The sequence below is a fragment of the Salvelinus fontinalis genome, chromosome 31 (genome assembly GCF_029448725.1).
Source record: "Salvelinus fontinalis isolate EN_2023a chromosome 31, ASM2944872v1, whole genome shotgun sequence".
NCBI lineage: Eukaryota > Metazoa > Chordata > Actinopteri > Salmoniformes > Salmonidae > Salvelinus > Salvelinus fontinalis.
Window position 1 is genome coordinate 48,127,762 of NC_074695.1, and position 18,874 is coordinate 48,146,635.

An 18,874-nucleotide genomic window follows, 5' to 3' on the forward strand; every position below is an offset into this window, starting at 1 on the left:
AATTTCAATCACAGATTCAACCACAAAGACCCGGGAGGTTTTCCAATTCGTCGCAAAGGGTACCTATTGTAAGATGTATAAAAAAAAGCAGACATTGAATATCCCTTTGAGCATGGTGAAGTTATTAATTACACTATGGATGGTGTATCAACACACCCAGTCACTACACAGATACAGACATTTCACCATGAGGCCAATAGTGACTTTAAAACAGTTACAGAGTTTAATGGCTGTGATAGGAGAAAACTGAGGCTGGATCAACATCATTGTAGTTACTCCACAATACTAACCTAATTGACATAGTAAAAAGACGGAAGTATGTACAGACTAAAAATATTCTAAAACATGCATCCTGTTTGCAACAAGGCACTAAAGTAATACTGCAAAACATTTGGCAAAGCAATTAACTTACTTTTGTCATGAGTGCAAAGTGTTATGTTTGGGGCAAATCCAACACAACACATCACCGAGTACCACTCTCCATATTTTCAAGCATAGTGGTGGATGCATCATGTTATGGGTGTGATTGTAATTGTTAAGGACTGGGGAGTTTTTCAGGATAAAAAATAAACAGAATGGAGCTAAGTAAATACTAGAGGAAAAATACTAGAGGAAAACCTGGTTCAGTCTGCTTTCCACCAGACACTGGGAGATTAATTCACCTTTCGGCTGGACAATAACCTAAAACAGGCCAAATCTACACTGGAGTGGCCGTGTTACTGTTTTGACTTGAATCTACTTGAAAATATTTGGCCGACCTGAAAATGGTTGTCTAGCAATGATCAACAACCCATTTGACAGAGCTTGAAGAATGTAGAAAAAAATGATTGGAAAATGTCGAGCAATCCAGGTGTGGAAACCTCTTAGAGATGTACCCATGACTCCATGTACACATTAGCATGGCATAGCTTCTCACATAGCGCCACAACATCTGCATTATGGTCTCTGTGATGACTGGATAAACAACTCTTCATCATGGGGCTCCCGAGTGGCGCAGGGGTCTAAGGCACTGCCTCTCAGTGCTAGAGGGGTCACTACTGACCCTGGTTCGATTCCAGGCTGTATCATAAGCGACCGTGATTGGAAGTCCCAAACCCAGAGTCGTCTGGGTTTGGCCAGGGTAGGCCATCATTGTAAATAAGAATTTGTTCTGATCTGACTTGCCTAGTTAATAAAGGTTAAAAAAGTTTCAAACATCATTCACACTGAGGATCCTATCGAACGCAGGCGAGAAAGATTCAGCAACATCCATTATTAACTGGCTTAGTATTGCTACATTACATTATTAATGAGCTCCACACACACACACACAGTATCCTTTGTGTCTGTGTCATGTGTGTTTAAGCATAAACAAGCCTGTAACCCTCCAGCTCCAATGTTAAATTAGCCACATCACCATACCAGTCATGACATGGTCATTGAGCAGGCCCTTTCATCCGAAGCACACAGTGAACACACAGATTCAGTAACCAACAGTGACCCATGCGGGAAAGGAATCCACAACCTTGGTGTTGCCAGCACCAATCACTAACCAATGGAACCATCTGAGCCTCGGGCAACTCAGATTCACACAGGCAATACAGATAACTAGAGCATAGTGCTGCATGAGGCAGAGCATTCAGGAGCTCTGTTTCTTTTTCCAACCTTCCAGAATCGTCTGTTTCTGTGGCGACAGAGCTAGCGGGAGAAGAGGGGCGGGGGGGGTCGGTTCTGTAAAAGTGGAGAGACAGCACTTCAGTCACAGTTGGAGAGAGATGGAGAGATGGAGGGACGGAGGGAGGAGGGGTAAAGGGATGTGAAAGGGTCAGTAGGGAGCTTACGCATCTCTCTGTATATCACATAGACTGACTGACAGACAGCAGTGGAATAGACTGAGACAGAAGTAGCATCCATAAGTGTTAGAAAACCAACATGGAGGATATTCTCACCATAACAACTTAGAAAACAATACGTTGTCATGGATTCCCAACGTATTATCCAGACCTCTGCCATATGACAAGGACTCTGTAATAGGATTCTCAGGAAGGCATGCTTTGAACCTGCAGTTGTCCAGGAAGGTATGCTTTGAAGCTGAAGTTGTCCAGGAAGGCATGCTTTGAAGCTGAAGTTGTCCAGGAAGGCATGATTTGAAGCTGCAGTTGTCCAGGAAGGCATGATTTGAAGCTGAAGTTGTCCAGGAAGGAATGCTTTGAAGCTGAATTTGTCCAGGAAGGAATGCTTTGAAGCTGCAGTTGTCCCGGAAGGCATGCTTTGAAGCTGCAGTTGTCCAGGAAGGAATGCTTTGAAGCTGCAGTTGTCCAGGAAGGCATGCTCTGAAGCTGCAGTTGTCCAGGAAGGCATGCTTTGAAGCTGAAGTTGTCCAGGAAGGAATGCTTTGAAGCTGCAGTTGTCCAGGCAGGCATGCTTTGAAGCTGCAGTTGTCCAGGAAGGCATGCTCTGAAGCTGCAGTTGTCCAGGAAGGCATGCTTTGAAGCTGCAGTTGTCCAGGAAGGCATGCTCTGAAGCTGCAGTTGTCCAGGAAGGAATGCTTTGAAGCTGCAGTTGTCCAGGAAGGAATGCTTTGAAGCTGCAGTTGTCCAGGAAGGCATGCTTTCAAGCTGCAGTTGTCCAGGAAGGCATGCTTTCAAGCTGCAGTTGTCCAGGAAGGAATGCTTTGAAGCTGCAGTTGTCCAGGAAGGCATGCTTTGATGCTGCAGTTGTCCAGGAAGGAATGCTTTGAAACTGCAGTTGTCCAGGAAGGCATGCTTTGAAGCTGCAGTTGTCCAGGAAGGAATGCTTTGAAGCTGCAGTTGTCCAGCAAGGCATGCTTTGAAGCTGCAGTTGTCCAGGAAGGCATGCTTTGAAGCTGCAGTTGTCCAGGAAGGAATGCTTTGAAGCTGCAGTTGTCCAGGAAGGCATGCTTTGATGCTGCAGTTGTCCAGGAAGGAATGCTTTGAAACTGCAGTTGTCCAGGAAGGCATGCTTTGAAGCTGCAGTTGTCCAGGAAGGAATGCTTTGAAGCTGCAGTTGTCCAGCAAGGCATGCTTTGAAGCTGCAGTTGTCCAGGAAGGCATGCTTTGAAGCTGCAGTTGTCCAGGAAGGAATGCTTTGAAGCTGCAGTTGTCCAGGAAGGCATGCTTTGAAGCTGCAGTTGTCCAGGAAGGCATGATTTGAAGCTGCAGTTGTCCAGGAAGGCATGATTTGAAGCTGCAGTTGTCCAGGAAGGCATGCTTTGAAGCTGCAGTTGTCCAGGAAGGAATGCTTTGAAGCTGCAGTTGTCCAGGAAGGCATGCTTTGAAGCTGCAGTTGTCCAGGAAGGCATGCTTTGAAGCTGCAGTTGTCCAGGAAGGCATGCTTTGAAGCTGCAGTTGTCCTTGTTCTATACATGAATTTGCCATGAAACACAATTCCTCACCATTTCTGCCCAACAGTCTTTTCCTCTGTTATTTTACAGTAACTGACGAAGGAAATAGAAATGGCCTCTGTGTTTACACACTAACAGGGAGGTGTTTTAAACTGAATAGACAATCTATTATATATTGAAAAACAACCAGAGCCTGTCAATAGCAATAGACACTACCGAACAGAAAAAGCTGCAGCAGGAAAACACCCCGGACTGTCACTGAACCCTTTCCCCATGCTGGCTTGGAATGCCATTTTTATGGCTTAGATAACAGTCTGGAGCTGCCAATAGGAAAAGGAGGCAGTTATCAACTCTGTCACGGGCAATAAGATTACTGTAGTGTAGCTCTCCCTGCTCTACCCCTGCCCAAAGAGCTCAGTCCATAGGGTTGGATCAGTCTTCATAAAGTACAGAGGAGACGATATACCCACAGTCACACTGAGAGCCAGGGGGAGAGCTATACAGATACTGAGTTTTAAAAACAGATGACAGGATGGTTTGGACAGCTGTACGATACAGTAGCCTAATCAGCGCATCTGAAAAGACACTGGCATTTTCATGTTTCATGGCTCATGAGCTAAGACAGAAAACAGTAATGCTGCTGCTGTGTTCCTCCGCCCACTCTCGCTCTTTCTCACTACCTCTTTCTTTCTCTCTCACTAGAACGCACAGGCACAAGCACACGCACATGTGCGTTCGCACACACACACACACGCGCACACACACGCGCACATACAGGTTGTAAGAGGGATACAGCTCGCTACATAACAAACCTGTCTCAAATCCCAGCAGTCTTTTTCACACACACACACACACACACACACACACACACACACACACACACACACACACACACACACACACACACACACACACACACACACACACACACACACACACACACACACACACACACACACACACACACACACACACACACACACACACACACACACACACAGTCTGTGCCAGTTCATAACACACCTAAAAAGATGCTATGGGAACTCATAACACTCACACACATTCTTTTGGTAATATCGTCTGTTCAGTCCTATTATAAACCCATCAGTGTTACATCTTTCTGTGTCATCTAACACACCAAGCAAACAATGCATCACATTCTCTCACCCAAGACTAATGAAAACGACCCAAAACAGATCAATAGAGACACAAATATCAATACCAGAGATTGATTATTCAAGTTAATGAGCATTTTAAGCTGTGAACCAAAACACGCCAACTATTTCCCTCTTTCTTTAATTCTCTCTCTCAATTCAATGGATATGTTTTTTGGGACATAACTATAAAGCAATTATTCAAAAGACAGTTCATTACTGCATATTCAAATCTCTCTCTTTCTCGCTCTCTGTTTCTCTCACTCTCTCTTCTAAATGACAACAGAAAAGCAGACGGACTCACCTCTGTAGCTATCTGCCTGTGGCTGCAGGGTTCCGGAGCTGTAGTCGTAGAGAGGTGGTGGACAGGGGGAACTCTCTCTTCTGACTCACATCAGTAGAGTCAGGGCAGTGGCATGACAGAAGTACTGTACTGTTCACAACTCACTGCTCTGTCCATCTGTAGTTAACTGAGAAAAACAACAGCAGCAGCAGGAGTAGCAGCAGACAGAGGAGAGGCAAGACTGGAGGCTGAAAGCTCTCTCTCTCTCTCTCTCTCTCTCTCTCTCCCTCACTCGGTTATTCTCTCTCTTTCTCTCTACCTCTCCCTTTCATTTCCCTCCGAGCTCTGTGTCTCTCTCATCATGGCTGCTCAGAGGCAAAGGTAGCAGGGGAGCACCACAACAGATTAGTACCTTCAATTTGGGTTGGCATCCTCTACATAAATGGCATGTGTGTGTGTTATGAGATTTCTTTGAGCACTACTGAGAGCTAGGCAAGCAGGCTCTCACTGAGAGAGAGAGAGAGAGAGAGAGAGAGAGAGAGAGAGAGAGAGAGAGAGAGAGAGAGAGAGAGAGAGAGAGAGAGAGAGAGAGAGAGAGAGAGAGAGAGAGAGAAAGATACACACACACTCCCACCTCTTCTCACCCCTTCTCCTCCCTAGCCTGTTGAAGAGTGAGTCATCAGCTCTGAGCCAATCACAACGCCGCGGACTGCCTATGATTAAAATTACAAGAGCATTTACCAGGGCTCCAACACTGCTATCCTTAGGAGAGTGGGATGAAGGAGGGAGAGGGGGATGAAAGAACGAGAGAGAAGGAAGGGGAATGTCTGGGAAGACGTTTACATACTTAGATTTTATAGTATACATTCTGGATGGAGAGGTAGTGGAATAGGGTCGTATGGTGAGGTAGTCAGTGAATGACAGCTGCATTCCTTTTTGGAAATGTGTGACAGTAGTGTGTTAAAAGGCAAGGTTGTCTCCTCTGATGCATAATTCTATCTGGCACAGAAAGTAAAGGGGAATGCAGGGTCCACTGGTGGGATGTTTCTATTCTCTCAACATGAACCTGTTTTGTCCTGCTGGGTTATGCCTGATTGTATAGGGGGAATATAGAAACCTGCAGGGCAGAATCAGAGCAATCTAGGGCTGATTCTTGTTCTCCTTCTGAATCACTGCTGCTGATTGCAAAACCTGTACAAATGACCGGTGCTGTTGGATTATGACGGCATTCATTCAACCAACCTGCCGCCATCTACTTTACACTATATTTTTCTCCTCATGACCCTCCACCGGTGTTCCTCCCTCTGTGATGCTTGATTGTCTTCATAAATCATGCCTGGGACATCTCTCCATAATGAGGGGGGCAGAGAGAGGAGGTTGAGGAGGAGCGGGGAACAGAGAGAGTGGGAGAGAGGAAAGGCCCAGCCTTTTATACACTCTCAGTCCTTCCATCATTCACTTTCTGCTCTTCTAAATACTACACCTTTATTTCCCCTGCAATAATTATCTTTAAAAATGTACTCTCAATGTTAGACCTGCATTCAATATCTTAGTTCAATGTGACATGGCCCCAGCACCACAAATATACATGTTTTCATATAAATTGGGATTGAGACTGTAAATGCTAATAAAACAAAAGTGTTATTGTAAGGGGTAATTATAAATCAAGCATTTACAGTATCTGTAACTGAACCACAGTTGAATTTAATTCCAAAATGATGGAAAATCTGATCAAATGTGGGACACCTGTGGAACGTGCAGCACATAGTGCAGTAACAGTAACTCAACAACAGATGTCTCAAACTGTTAAAGATGGGAGCTGCGATTTAGCCATGGAGCCAATAGGTGGTCTGTTGCCAAGCGCGTTGATCCAAATCACTTTCCCCCTCCCCTGTTTCTCAGACTGAAGGATAGAAATAGACAGTCAGAGGAAGGGAGACTCAGAGGAATTAAGAAAGAAAAGGCCTGATCGTAAAGTGGCAATTTTGATATAAAAAATATACATGTTTTGAGGCTATATAATGTCTGTTTACATTGACTTAGTTTGCAAACTTTGGAGCGAAACAAGCAGTGTTGGGGAGTAGTGAACTATTGTACATGTAGTTCAACTAGTAATTTAACTACATTTTGCAGTAGCTTGGTGGAAGTTGAACTAAATTCAAATCTAGGAAGTGTTTTCAGTAGTTAAAACCTCTTAACCTTATAAGGATATATTTTCACCCAAATATAACTGCCTGTAACTCAGACCCTGTAAGGGCTTTCGTCGGGGAAGAGGACCAAAGCGCAGCGTGGTTTGTATCCATATTTATTAGAATACGTCTTCAATACGATAGCAACTTTGGCTAGCCATGTCGAGCTCACGTGTCCATCATCTCTTGACGCATGGAACGAAAAATTCCAAAATTCCCAATAAACGCTGAATAAACTGATCAAACTCGGTTGAAAAATCCTACTTTATGATGTTTTTCTCATTTGTATCAAATAAAATCAGAGCCGGAGCAATTCGCTGTGTATACCTAGCGCTTTTTAGAAGACAATGTCGACTTCCCCCGCGCGCCGTCGAAAACTGACAAAATACCGGACCTGCCACTCCAAAAGCTCTTATTCGGCCTCACATCAAGCTAGACACCCCATTCAACCTTCTACTGCTTGTTGACATCTAGTGGAAGGTGTATGAAGTGCATACATATCGATAAATAAAAGCCAAATGAATAGGCAAGCCCTGACACAGAGCCTCGTTTTCAGATTTTTCACTTCCTGACAGGAAGTTTGCTGCAAAATGAGTTCTGTTTTACTCACAGATATAATTCAAACGGTTTTAGAAACTAGAGAGTGTTTTCTATCCAATAGTAATAATAATATGCATATTGTATGAGCAAGAATTGAGTACGAGGCAGTTTAATTTGGGAACGATTTTTTACAAAGTGAAAACAGCGCCCCCCCCTATTGCTGTACAACATGAATTTTTTTGTAAAGTTTATGATGAGTTCTTTGATTAGATTAGGTGACTGTCCAAAATATCTCCGGCGATTTTGGGAAATTGTTGCTACGTATTCACAATGTATAACCACGATTTGCAGCTCTAAATATGCACATTTTCGAACAAAACATAAATGTATTGTATAACATGATGTTATAAGACTGTCATCTGATGAAGTTGTTCAAGGTTAGTGATTAATTTGATCTCTATTTGTGGGTTTTGTGAAAGCTACCTATGCGGTGGAAACATGGTGAAAATATGCCGTTGTGTGTTTGGCTATTGTGGATAGCTAATATAAATACACATTGTGTTTTCGCTGTAAAACATTTTAAAAATCGGAAATGATGGCTGGATTCACAAGATGTTTATCTTTCATTTGCTGTATTGGACTTGTGATTTCATGAAATTATATTATATTACATCCCTGTCTCGTTAGGCTAGGCTATGCTAGTCAGCTTTTTTGATGAGGAGGATCCCGGATCCGGGAGAGAAGCAGTAGAGGTTATTAATCAGAGACAATGACAAACACCTGCCTCTGATTGAGAACCATATTAGGCCAAACAACAAACCCAACATAGAAACACAAAACACAGAATGCCCACCCTACTCACGTCTTGACCAACTAAACAAAGACTAAACAAAGGAAATAAGGTCAGGAACGTGACAGTAACCCCCCCCCCCCCCCCCAAGGTGCGGACTCCGGACGCAAAACCTGAACCTATAGAGGAGGGTCTGAGTGGGCATCTGTCCACGGTGGCGTCTCTGGCGCTGGACGTGGCCCCCACCCCACCATAGTTAATTCCCGCTACCGTGGCCTCCTCTTAACGGCGACCCTCCAAAATAACCCCACTGGACTGATGGGCGACTCTGGACGGAGAGGCAGCTCCGGACTGAGAGGCAGCTCCGGACTGAGGGGCAGCTCCGGACTGAGGGGCAGCTCCGGACCGAGGGGCAGCTCCGGACCGAGGGGCAGCTACGGACCGAGGGGCAGCTACGGACCGAGGGGCAGCTCCGGACCGAGGGGCAGCTCCGGACCGAGGGGCAGCTCCGGACCGAGGGGCAGCTCTGGACCGACTGACGGCTCTGGCAGGTCATGGCTGACTGACGGCTCCGGCCGGTCCTGGCTGACTGACGACTCCTGGCTGACTGACGGCGCTGGGCAGACGGGCAGCGAAGGCGGCGCTGGGCAGACGGGCAACACAGGCGGCGCTGGGCAGACGGCAGACTCTGAGGCGCACAGTAGGCCTGGTGCGTGGTGCCGGAACTGGTGGTACCGGGCTAAGGACATGCACCTCAAGGCTATTGCGGGGAGCAGCAACAGGGCGTACAGGGCTCTGGAGATGCACAGGAAGCCTGGTGCGTGGTGTTGGCACTGGTGGTACTGGGCTTGGGCGAGGAGGTGGCACCGGATATACCGGACCGTGAAGGCGTACTGGAGCTCTTGAGCACCAAGCCTGCCCAACCTTACCTGGTTGAATGCTCCCCGTAGCCAGGCCAGTGCGGCGAGGTGGAATAGCCCGCACTGGGCTGTGCTGGCGAACCGGGGACACCATGCGTAAGGCTGGTGCCATGTACACCCCGGCCCGAGGAGGCGCACTGGAGACCAGATGCGTTGAGCCGGCTTCATAGCACCTGGCTCGATGCCCACTCTAGCCCGGCCGATACGTGGAGCTGGGATGTACCGCACCGGGCTATGCACACATACAGTAGACACCGTGCGCTCTTCCGCATAACACGGTGTCTGCCCGTACTCTCGATCTCCACGGTAAGCACGGGAAGTTGGCGCAGGTCTCCTGCCTGACTTCGCCAGACACCCCTTTATCCCCCCCCCCAACAAATTTTTGGGGCTGACTCTCAGGCTTCCAGCCTCGCTTACGTGCTGCCTCCTCATACCACCGCCTCTCGGCTTTAGCTGCCTCCAGCTCTTCACGAGGGCGGCGATACTCTCCATCTTGAACCCAGGGTCCCTTACCGTCCAGAATTTACTCCCATGTCCAGAAGTCCTGAGTACGCTGCTGCTGCTGTCGCTGCTGCCCGTTACCACGCTGCTTGGTCCGGGTTTGGTGGGTGATTCTGTAATGACTGTCTTCGGGTGAAAGAGAGGAGGACCAAGATGCAGCGTGAATATAATCCATATTTAATGGGAAAAATTCAAACACCGAACAAAACAACAAACCGACAAAAAGGAACAAAGACGATACAGTCCCGTAACGTGAACACTAAACACTGGTACACTGAAACAGGAACAATCACCCACAAACAAACAGTGAAAACAGGCTACCTTAATATGGTTCCCAATCAGAGACAATGACAAACACCTGCCTCTGATTGAGAACCATATTAGGCCAAGCAACAAACCCAACATAGAGACACAAAACATAGAATGTGTTAGGGCTGTCGCTCTCCTCATCCTCGGACGAGGAGAGGAGAGAAGGATCTTCAGACCAAAATGCAGCTTGAGGGAAATAAGCCATCTTTTTATTTATAACGATGATGGCAACACGAAAAACAAAACACTTTCAAAAATACAAAACAAGAAAACGACGTAGACGAAACCTGAACATAAACTACATAGCTACACGTAACACTTACGGACAGGAAACATACTACATCGAAACGAAACGAACAGCCAAACAGTCCCGTATGGTACATACATTACACGGACACAGGAGACAATCACCCACAAACAAACAGTGAGAACGCCCTACCTAAATATGACTCTTAATTAGAGGAAAACGCAAACCACCTGCCTCTAATTAAGAGCCATACCAGGCAACCCAAAACCAACATAGAAACAGATAACATAGACTGCCCACCCAAAACACATGCCCTGACCTAAACACATACAAAAACAACATAAAACCGGTCAGGACCGTTACAGAATGCCCACCCAGCTCACGTCCTGACCAACTAAACAAAGACGAAACAAAGGAAATAAGGTCAGGAACGTGACAATATTATAATTTATCCATGTTTTCACAAAGTAGTTTGGAAGTAGTGAATTACTGTTTCCAAGTAACTTTAGTTAAGTAAACTATACTTTTCTTTAGGGTTTAAGGGTAGCTTTAGTGTAGCTTAATTAACTACTTCCAGTACAAAGTTATTGGTAGCTTAGTAAACTATACTTTCAGAGTATAGCGTCCCCAACACTGGAAACAAGCTTATATTTTGGGTTCTGATGGGGTACGACAGTTGAACTAAGCTCACGAGGCATTTATAAATTGTTCTTCAAGAATCAATGGGAACATTTCATTCATTCAGAGGTCAAAAAATGGAAGAAGCAACTGCAAATTGCCCCTTTAAGTGAAGAGAAATATTAACAGAGATGGAGAGAAAGAAAAGACTACAAAAGAAAGCAAGAAAAAGGGTTAAAGAAAAAAGAAAGGAAGAAAGAAAGAGAGAGAGAGAGAGAAAGAGAAAGAGATGGAGGGATACAGATAGTGATCCACATGAATGAAAATGAATGCTGTAGTGTAGCTGTTAAAGCCATTTCCCCTCCACAAATTTCTGGTTCAGCCTGAAAATAGCCATTGACATCTGATGCGCATAATAGAATATCCTGATGATTATAAAGCCAGGCAGCCTTTCTAACATTCACCCTTTTTGTCCTCAAATGCCCATTAACTTAAAAGCAATTACTCTGATAGAAGTCAAACTGAATCCATCTTGCCCGTCTATTCAGAAAGAAGGGTGGACAGGGAGGAGGAGGGGGACTGAAAGTGAAAGAGAATAGAAGTTGCTAGGATGATATTCATAGAATTAAATGCCTGACAGAATGGACTTTGTCGGTACCAGGGTTTTCCAACTCTCTCCTCCCCAAACGTTTCATCCTAAACTGGCACCCCTGATTAAATTAGTTAAAGGCTTGATGATTAGTTGACAAATTGAATCATGTGTTAAGAGAGGGTTGATAAACCCTAGTCAACAGAAATATTGAGTTAACATCCTCAAAGCTCTTCACAGGACCAGATGTGCACTACCCTGAGAGAGATATGAGGTCTGTGTGTGTTAGGACAGACTAACCTTGATAGAGATGAGGGTAGGACATAAACTGACTCCGGTTCTGTGTGTCAGGGCAGAAAAGCCTTGAAAGAGATGAGGGTAAGAAATAAACTGACTCTGGGTCTGTGTGTCAGGGTAGAATAACCTGTCTGGTTGTCAGATCAGTGTAGTCTTCATAACCCAATGTGAAAAATGCAGACAATGAACACTAGCACATCCAATAAAATGTCTGTCGTTTTGGTTTACATGTGTTCAGGACAATATTGTACTTTTGTACGAACTTCCGTAAGGGCTGTTATTAAAGAGAACTGCTCTACACTGTGACGGAAAACTGTAAATGATTAGGTCATTTGGGATATTATCAACGGTAAAATGCTCTGACACATTTACTACAGCATATTGTAAATGATGGTGTACTGCGGGAAAATGTTGTGGGCGGGGGGGAAAATCATTTCTCTATTTCGAATGGTACTGTAATTCCACCCCATAGAATACAGTACCGTACCATATCTTTGGACAGCCAAAAACCTTTTGACCACTAGTGGGTGTATGGTGTTGCTGTTTCTGGTTCATTAACATATTTTGAGGCATGCCTTGTAAGAGGCTATATTTGTTGCACCGGTGAGTAAGAATTCTCTACCAGTTGAACTCCTATGTGTTATAGTGCCCCATCTATTTTTATAGGGGACAGATTGGAAGCATGTTGACGTTTATTGTCATGACTCTTGTCCTAGAGGCAGATCTGAGCCTTAGATAGGCCAGCTGCAAAGTCAAAATTGTGAAAATTGCTCAATTATTATTACATTTTTGGGGGGTTTTGGATCTTTTTTTTTTAAGGTTAGGGTTAGGCATTAAGGTTAGGAGTGTGGTTAAGATTAAGTTTAGGTTTAAATTCAGATTTGGCACACTTACTGGTGTTGGCGGGGAAAGGGCTGGGTTTTGATGAAGAAACTCTAATTCCAATGTTAGTCCGTTATAGCTCGCTAAATGGCTTACCGAAATGAAATAATAAAATGTACACCTATCTTCGCTAAATAGTTATAAATTGATCCAATTTACCTTGTGTGTGTTCTAAGTAACTGCATGTCTTCAATAGCATTCACACTGATATAAGGGCTAGGTCTACTGTAAGTTGCATTATGGCTGAGCATGGACATGGCAAACATTGTCAATAAACAATATTTAATTCATTATTGATAAGGCCTAAAAAGAAAACAAATAAATCTAAACAACAATTTGTTTTAAATAGGCTATGTCACATGGTACCATACAGATACCGTAATTTCTCCCCGTGGGCATATAATATTAAAACAAAAGCAGACTATGGAGGGTTTTAAGCACATCCACACTTTTCACAGTTGCTGGACAAAGATCCAATATATAGCAAAAGGGAGAATGTCTACTCACTGTTATACTGCTCCCAAATAGGCCAATGTTTTATGAACATAACCGGAACGGTTTTTACAGATCAGATCTCTAGAAGTTGCATTGCATGCCCACCACAGACGTTGTACACATAAAACCAGGAAGGTGAATCATTCTAATAAGATTGCTTGTTTTTCGTTTCATTTTATTACAACCAATTCTTTTTTTTTAAATGAACAACAACAATAAATTAACGTAATCACCAGGATAAAAAAGACATACATTGCTGTTGAATCTGCCTTTGCTATAGTAGGACTAAGGGAAGGCTTGGATTTTGAAGATAAGAAACCGACAGTGGCGACCCATAATTCAGGGCAGGTGGGTAGAGCCTAATACATTAATACGCGGCAGGTAGCCTAGTGGTTAGAGTGTTGGGCCAGTAACCGAAAGTTTGATGGTTGAATCTTCAAGCTGAGAAGGTAAAAATCTGTCGTTCTGCCCCTGAACAAGGCAGTTACTCTTCCCCGGTAGGCTGTCATTATAAATAAGAATTTGTTCTTAACTGACTTGCCTAATTAAATAAAGATAAAATAAAACAATATCAGTTTGCAATCAATGTAAAAAAATAAATAAAATAAAAATGGATTGACTTAATAAAGCTGCATACAAACAGGTCTCTTTTTTTCTTTCTTGAGTAAGGCAGCTCCAAAATGCAGGTGTTTCAGCCTAGCTCAGTGCTTTCTGTGGTGGTGGTGGGCCAGCCAGTGGAAAATACGAAGCGTATGGGTTGGTAATGTTCTCAAGTTACGCCGTGATTGGCTCAGTGCTCTGTCACTCACTATGTCACCGCTAAATCTACGGGGAGAGCCCCTTGGGTGCAGCCGTAGAGTAACATTAGAAGTGCCCATCCGAGAAGGCTCAAGGTCATTGGCCACAGATAAAATGACATCAAATCATGTTATATCTACTGTAGCTTTGCTTGGATTGATCATTGATCTTGGATTGATCATTGAATCGGTGGATAACTGAAAGTGATGCATAGCAATCACTAGCTTGCTATTCAGTGGAGTGGGTATGTGGTCCAAGTCTGGGTTTAAGGGTCTCTTTTCCAAGCTTATAAGGATAAACATTGTCCAGAAAAGGTTGAATACATTGGCCATGCTGTCAATTCAGCAAGACTTTTGCTCCTACCTGAAGATCACTGACGTCATGATTCAACCTTGTTTTTTACTGAGTTCCCAGTTGTCTTGAAAGCACCATAAATCCAGAGAATGACAGACGTTGATGACAAACTTTGATGACCAAATTTGCCCACAAGGACCGCCACGCTACCTTCCTGTTCAAGTGAGCACAGCACAACAAGTCGAGTCCAGAAATATCTAGTATGCTGCTGCATAAATTATGTAATATGCCAGGGACATATGTATACTGTATCTAAGAAATTAATACTAAGTGTATGTTGTGTAGTCTTGGGTTCTATGTTGAAATACTTGCTATCCTAAAAGTTAATGGTTACATGTATGAGGAATGTATATGGTGGGGTCAATGGAGGTTGGATAAGAGCCAGGGGCCTGGAAAGTTACTATGTAAGGGAAAAGGCAATCACATGGTTGCGGTCACTGATAAAGATGGATAGCTGTGGATTAGTGAGGAATGTGGGCCGAGGTCAGGTCACATGTAGGGAGAAGGAACAGTTTATTACCCACATCACTCAATTTTCTGCCTGGCAACAAAGATGTAGTGTTCAGAGAAAAGGAGGAGACCGGTGGAGGGTAAAAATATGTGTACTTGTGGAAACATGTATTTGTCTTTCCAGCTCTTTGAGCCACTGGGTGAATAAACGTGGTTTGAGCTTTGACTAGTTGTCTGTTAGATTTTACACTGTGTATTTAGAATCTAACAGTTAGCGCTGTGAGCAAGGTTCACCATGATATATAGTCGAACTTGAGAGTCGGAACCAGTGGAGCAGTAGCCGGCACAAAAAACAAGGTAGGCACAGTTCCTACACCTGGAGAGATGAGAGTCATAGGCTGAACCAATTATACGATACGGACCTAGGAATCCTGAGCTTATTCAGTAGTCCTATTGTATTATGACCGGTCGTAAATATATGGTGTAGGGTAGGTTCTTTTAAGGATAGGTCCTGACTAGTGGTGTTCCTCTGCAAGATCCAAGGAAAAAATGGTTTAGAGTAGGTTCCATAAGGATAGGTCCCGAGTGGAGCTAGTTCTCTGCGAGATCCATGAATGACACTACAGCGTAGTGTAGATTCCGTGTAGGGTAGGTCCCTAGTGGGGGTATTCCCCTGCCAGATCTGTAACGAAAGTCCCAGACACAGTGGCTGTTAGGCAGTAGAGTGTGTGGATGCATAAATTGTCATGCTCGTGTACTTGTACGGTAGGTTGTAGAGAAGTAGTCCATGGAGAAGGACCGAAAGAAGGGAATGTGAATAGTGGTAAAAGGTTGCCTATAAGTTCTGGAGGAGAGCTACATGCATGGTTAGAAAATAAAAAAAGGTATTCAAAAAGTTGTTTGAACAAGAGTTGAGTGTATTAGCAGTGGTAATAAAGAGAGGAGTTTGGATTATGCCCTATTGGGGCGGGGAACCGTGACAGATTATGTGAAAAAAAGGAAGACAACTGTGAATAATTTTGGTAACGTGCGTTCTAAACAACAGTGATATGAGGCGTAACACTGGTATAAGACATTAGGTCACCCGTATTCTCCAGTAGTAAATTGGTCGGTATCAGGTGCCATGACCGATCGATAGGCACAAATACCATAACTACTCTCCGGGGAAGTGGGTGTCACTACCTTGGAAAATTGATAGTCGAGGGCATGTATTAGAGCCGTGGAATAGGACATCTAACCTCTCTGGACACTGTCGGGAGAGGTGTCGGAATAATACCTGTTGATATAGCGACCGGCGCCTCCGGTTCTCCCTGTAAAGGGGGGCTAGAGGAAGAAAAGTTTAATAAAGCCATAGAGGTGCTGAAAGAGGTGCGCAAGCATTCTACCAATTCGGCTCGAATTTGGAAAAAATTCTGCCAAATGGATGAAATTGGTCAGCATTCCCCTGCTGACGGAAAATTCCAATCCAATAAAGAATTAGAGATGCAATTGTGACTTGGCACAATGACATAAAAGAAAAATCAAAAGCGAACTACACCAGCGTTTTGATGTGAGCGTTCTATCAACTTAAAAAGAAACCGATACAACCAAAATTCGTAGACATACTCAGCTGCAAAAAGACTGGGTACGTGAGTACATTGATAGGATGTGCATGTCTGCTTTGCTGGCAGGTTTGAAACCTGTTATCAAAACAGCTTTTGCGGGAGTACTGGACCAATATTTTCATTGGGAGGAAGTAGAGCAGGAGGCTTTGAGAGTGGAATCTTATTCCGATGACTTCGCAACGTGCGTGTGGTTAATATAGCCACAGTGAAAGTTACTGACTGGTTTCAATGGGCAAGGTAAGACGAAGAAACAGAAAGGAAAGGGTAGGGGACCGGTGCTAAGGCACAGGGGGTTATCTCCCTGTTTTAGATGCGGGGCCATCAGTCATTGGAAGATTGAGTGTAGGGTAGTACTGGAGCCTATTGCACCTGCTGCATTCGGAGGGAACGCTGCAATACAAGGATTTGCATCTTTGATAAAAGAACAGCAGCAAACATTCTTGAAAGCAGTGGGGCAGAATCAACGGCTACTACCCAGGTCTCTGACCATAGGAGCAGTAACAATATCAGAATAATGGTACATGGAGACGGGTGTCGAACCAATTTTGAGGTTGAAAGAATCTATGCAAAATGCCAGGGGAATGGATTCTAAAATGTAACAGGTTAGAATTGGCACACTCCTCACAAGCTCCGAAATCTCGTGAAACGTTTTTTTTTTGTCTTATTCTGAAATAGATTTATAGAATTGACGAAAAAGGAGGAGGGGTCACAAGAAATTAGAGTGGAGTTATATTGTGAGTAATTGTTTTAAAAAAGCTATTCTGTCAAGCGACAACATTGAGGTTACCAAACCCAAAGCGACCTATTAAAATTTTTGTTCATGAACACGAAAGGTCCTGGTAGTGTGGTGGTTACATAAAATCATGGGGGAAAAGAGAGACTATTCATATACGAGAGTAAATCATTAGACTCGATGGCGAGAGAAATGCCGCTGTGTCTAAGGGTAGTACAGGCTACATAAGGGTACATAAACGTTGGGATGGTTCATCAATGACTGGATGGAGGAACGTGAACTTGATCATGTCATTATCATGTTTTGTTTGTAATCCAAATTTTGAGTTTCTGATTATTGAATATTACTGAAATGTACAATTTTCTTCCAGGAGAGGTTGGGGTGTCCTTATTTCTCTTTGAAATGTTTCCCGAGACTGTTGTCTTGGGAGAGCAGTTTTATAAAGTATAAACGTATCTGGATCCGGCCGTAGAGGGAGCTCCCAGATACGTAAGGCTTGGACATTTGTGTTTGTTTTTGGCCTACGTTTTACCACATGCACTAGCAAGTGCACACAACTCAACGGTTATGAATATTTGTTAGTGGTGTAAACACCGTGTTTGATTTATTGTGTGGGGTATTGTTTTATTTGGTTGTAATTTCATTTGTTTATTCATAACTTTTCACGTTCAAAATTGTGCAGTCTCAAACAATAGCACGGCATTATTTCACTGTAATAGCTAATGTAAATTGGACAGTGCAGTTAGATTATTAAGCTGTTGTTTTGGTCTGTCCTCTCACAAAGTTATGCAGGTAGTGACTACCAATGGTATGTATATGCATGAAAGGAATAATACGACGGGAACAGTGTGAGCTTCACCCCCCCCTAACCGGCTGAAGTAATGGCGAAAACTTCTACTGAGACCTGAGTCTGAGCCAGCAACCTGTGTATGAGCGGCAGGAGTGCGGCATGGGTCCTGGGACCGTGCATGTGGAGTGAGCATGGAGAGCGATCACGTTCAAACTCTTCTCATGCTGCTGGTGCACTGGTGGGAAAATGGACCAGAGAGGATGGACTGTACAGAATGGTGGTGGTGGCTCAGGTGAGAGATTCGTCTGCTGGGAAAAATCGGATTATTCCCCAGATATTCAAATCGGGACATTATCAAGGGCCATCAACTGTGACAGGCATGAGTTACACATGGGGCCTTGGGAAGATGAACTGTGACGCTATCTGAAGAAGAAAAGGAAAATACGCCAGAAGATGAGTGCCGGGAAGGAGGGGGTGGTCAACTGTGCTCGTAAATGGATTTAGGGTTGCCGTAAACTGTTTATTTGAGGTATCAGGTTGATTGGGTAGGTCTGCACACTGGGAAATGTATGGCAATTTAGGTAAAAAATGCACTGAAATACCGATCTGTCATTAAAATGCCACTTGCGACAGTGGAAGACAGGGTTAAACGGGGGCCGTGATGAGAAAAGTTCATCCTGGTCATTTAAGTAGTACATACTGTCTATATATTTTTCCTGTCTGTAAATGTACATACTAACAGTGTCGGTGTGTGCTAAGATCAGGGTCTCTAATTCAAATGATTGACTCAATGTGACGCAGGACTGTCATTATAGATTTCGGTTGGATAATGTATCAAGTGTTTCAATTATGATTCGGAAAGGAGAGAAAGAGAGAGAGAGCGCTGCCCCTAAGCTGTGAGGAGAGCAGAAAGTGAGGGGAGGGTGCACTGCTCGAATCTATTGAGTCTAGGGAAGGTTACCTCCCAGAAAACCTTATCTTTTCATGT

General features: G+C 44.0%; 1 protein-coding gene across 2 annotated transcripts in view; it reads right to left on the reverse strand.

Annotated features, from left to right (window-relative positions):
* The window catches only part of LOC129830436 (prickle-like protein 2), a 120,686-nt gene extending 115,385 nt beyond the window's left edge, over nt 1-5,301 (reverse strand). For both annotated transcript variants that reach the window (XM_055893013.1, XM_055893012.1), the window contains exon 1: nt 4,802-5,301. The gene's annotated coding sequence lies outside the window, so the exon portion shown is untranslated. The remainder of the gene's footprint in view (nt 1-4,801) is intronic.
* Between the last annotated feature and the right edge of the window lie 13,573 nt (nt 5,302-18,874).